This window comes from Myotis brandtii, unplaced genomic scaffold (genome assembly GCF_000412655.1).
Source record: "Myotis brandtii unplaced genomic scaffold, ASM41265v1 scaffold779, whole genome shotgun sequence".
NCBI classification, from domain to species: Eukaryota; Metazoa; Chordata; class Mammalia; order Chiroptera; family Vespertilionidae; genus Myotis; species Myotis brandtii.
In genome coordinates this window covers 668,035-672,025 of record NW_005371125.1, presented here as the reverse complement: position 1 = coordinate 672,025, position 3,991 = coordinate 668,035, and positions in this window count along the sequence as shown.

The window sequence follows — 3,991 nt, the reverse complement described above, 5'->3', positions numbered from 1 at the left end:
AGATAAAGAGCTTCACAGATAAGAAAAAGCTAAAGGAGTTCATCACCACCAAATCAGTATTATATGAAATGCTGAAGGGTATTCTTTAAGAAGGAGGAGAAGAAGAAAAAGGTAAAGATAAAAATTAGGAACAACAAAGTGACAAAAAAATACATATCTACCAACAAGTGAATCTAAAAATCAAGTGAGTAAAAAATCTGATGAACAGAATAAACTGGTGAATATAATAGAATTTGGGGCATAGAAAGGGAGTGGTGAATATAATAGAATTTGGGGCATACAAAGGGGGTGTCGGGGTGAGGGAAGAGACTGGGCAAAAATCGTACCCCTATGGATGACACTTTGGGGGGAGGGGGGGGGGGGGGGGGGTAGGGGCATGGGGTGGGGTGGGAACTAGGTGGAAGGGAGCTATGGCGGGGGAGAAGAGGAACAACTAATAATTTGAACAATAAAGACTTACTAATAAAAACAAAAAACAAAAAAGACAAAGAATTATCTTGTAAAACCTTTAATAGTACTTGTGTAAAAAAGTTATTTAAATTTTTCGTCAAATTTGGAAATATATTTTTATTTATTTCAGAGAGCAACGAAGAGGGAGAGACAGATAGAAACATGAATGAGAGAGAATCATTGATTGGTTGCCTCCTGCAAGTCCCACACTGGGGACCAAGCCTGCAACCTGACCAAAAATCAAACCGTGACCTCCTGGTTCATAGGTTGATGTTCAACCACAGAACCATACCCGCTGGGTTGGAAACATTTTTATAACTATTTCTTCAAATATTTTTTTCCTTTCCCCATAAAATGCCAATTACACAATTCTTTCCTCTGTGTGTTCATTTTGGATAGTTTTTTGTATTGATATGCATTCAGTCTGACCAATTTCTTCTTTTGTGTTTTCTAATTTAGCTTTCATCTAAATCAGTGTATTTTTCACCTCCATTTATATTGATTGACTTTTCTCAAGATTGTGAGTCAAATTTCCCTGCTTCTCTTTCCATGCCAAGTTTTATTGGGTGCCAGGCACTGTGAATTTTACATTTTTGAGTGCTTAACTTTTATTTTAAAAATCATTTAAATAATTTGGAGCTTTGTTCTGAAATGAAGTTTATTTACTTGAAAACATTTAATCCTTGTGAGGCTTTCTTATAAGCTTTGTTATGTGAGGCCAGAACAGTCATCAGTCTAGTGTGAGTTTGGCATAATTACTAAGGCAATATCATTCAGATAACACTACATAATGTGTGTAAGATGAAGCTTCTCTTTTCTTTTAGAAGCATGAACTATTCCCTGCTCTGTGTGTGCTTCAGGAATTGTTCTCCCATCTACTTTTTGGTTGTTCTCTCTCTGTCCTCTAGTAATGTACAAAACTGCACAGATGAATGATAAACTGCACACCCAAAGGAGTGCTGCAATTCTCCAGAGCTCCTTCTCTGTGCAACTCCCTCCTTTCTGTTTGTCTTCCTTGTCATTTCTGCCTTGGTTTTTCCCTCTTGATTTCTAAACTACTTTTATTTAACTTAGACAGTCCTGTGTGCTGTCTCTGGAACTGCTCTCAATGTGCTTCAGCCTGGAAACTGTCTACATGTAGTAACTGGGTCAATGATATGGCTCATCTCCTTTGTTCCTCTTGTCCCAGTGATCACCGTGCTGAACTGCTTATTGCCTAATGTCTATTTAACCAAGGATGTAAAAGAACTGCACTTGGAAAATTTTAAGACACTGAAGAAAGAAATTGAAAAAGATACAAATAAATGGAAGCATGTACCATATTCATTGATAACATTTTAAAATTTATGTTTTAATAGCATAGACTGGAAGGGTAAACTCATTTTTTAAATCAATTGTCACTGTAAATAGAATTATTTGATTCTAACACTGATTATTAATGAAAACCTTTGATGAAATAAGAATCTATGTATAACTCTTTAACATGGTAAAATATACATTTAACTTAGACAAGTGTCTTAATGGAAAACACTAGAGTCATTTCTACTCTTTGATAGAAACAAGGTGAAAAACAGTTTCCATTATGTTTATTATGATTAATCATTGTGTTTGTTGTATTAGGCAATGAAATTAGAAAAAGAAACAACTGGAGACTTAAGAATTAGAAAGAATTAAAATTATCTCTATATCTAGTGATTTGATATTATATTTAGAAAACACAGGTAATTGATGTTAAAATTAAGTTCCTCAAGCCCTGGCTGGTGTGGCTAAGTTGGTTGGGCATCATTCTGCGCACCACAAGGTTGTGGGTTCCATTCCCCATCAGAGCACATGGCTGGGTTGTGGGCTCAATCCCAGGTAGGGAGCGTGCAGAAAGCAGACAATTGGTCTCACATTGATGTCCCTCTCTGTCTTTCTCTCTTCCTCCCTTCCTCCCTAAAAATAAATTTTAAAAATCTTAAAAAAAATAAATACAACAACAAATGAAAAAAGTTAAATGAGACAAGAAAATAAAAAAAAATGAACATAAAAAATCAATGAGCAATAGATGTCTGGGTAGCTGAAAACTATGGTGGCTGCCTAGATCTACATTTCCACATAGATCTTCAAGAAATGATATGAAGGTAAAAGGATAGAGAACTACCCAAAAACTATAATGTCACTATATCTAGATCACTGAGAATAACAAAAGTTAAAAATAGCTTCAAATTTAAAAAGAAAAAAAATAACATTGAGAGAACTCTTCTTTTCTGAACAAAGGGAGTTAAGAAAAATTGAATGAGAGAAAAGAGAACTTATTATCAGGCATAAAATTGCTCTAATACCACTGATAGAAAAAAATCCATATTAACTGTAAAAATGTATAAAATGTCCTGATAAGTCTGATCACTGATTGTAGGTTGGGGTTTTTAACACATTTGTAATTCAAAGTTTCAGTCTTGAGAAGCACTAGCTTCTGCAGGGGGGAGAGAGAGAGAGAGAGAGAGAGAGAGAGAGAGAGAGAGAGAGAACCATTCCTTGGCAATTGTAGTCAAGGAGAAATGAATCAAAGTGGGATAGTTTTGTGCAGTAAGCAAAATAGAATTTTAAAAAAAGGAAGACTCTCAAACTTTCCCCCATCTACATTTTTTTAATTATAAATACTAGAAACTGAATTTTCTAAAGTGAAAGAAGGAATAAAAACATCTTTTCTTATTTTAAAATTTGTGAAGGAACAAAGGAAAACTTTAAAATGTACATGCAAACATATCATTTTCCACAAAAATAGGCATAGAAAATGTCTAATAAAATTCTTTCCCCACAAAAAAATAAAACCAAAAAAGCTGTAAAATAAATCAAAAGAAGATCAGGGGAATAAAGAAAAACATTGAATTCAAAATTCAAAAACTAAGGAAAGATGGCCAAAGAGAGGAAATAAAGAGAAAGTTGAGTGAATGTAGAAAAAGAAAAGAAAAGAACAAAATTACATCAGAAATTAAAATTGAAGCTTTCCCTAGGACAATAAAATGAAAAAAAATTTAATAATGAGCTATAATGAAAGGTTACAACAAGAGAATAAAATAGTTAAAAAAGTATAAAAATCAAACTGGTAGAAATGCAAATCAGGCAAAAGGTATGGAATACATTTACTTGGAAATGTAAAAGAAATAAAAAACAACAACAATGGAACACAACTAATATATAAAACTATAATCCAAGAAAACAGACAGAATAGACTACATAACAAAGCATTATTACCAAGGATAACATAGACATTCGTAATGATAAAGGGATCAGTTCATCAAGATGATACGATATTCCTAAATATTTTAAAAAGCATCAAAATCCATGAAATCAAAGCTGAAAGTACTGGAAAGAGAAATGGACAAATCCATAATTATAATTAAGGATTGTAACTTTCTTCTCATTAATTTACGGTAAATGTGGACCAAAAATCAATGATAACAGTAGAAGTCTTTAACAATATTAACTAGCTTAATATAATTAGCATTTCTAAAACCCTCCATCCAACAACTATGATTTCACATGGAACATCACCTGA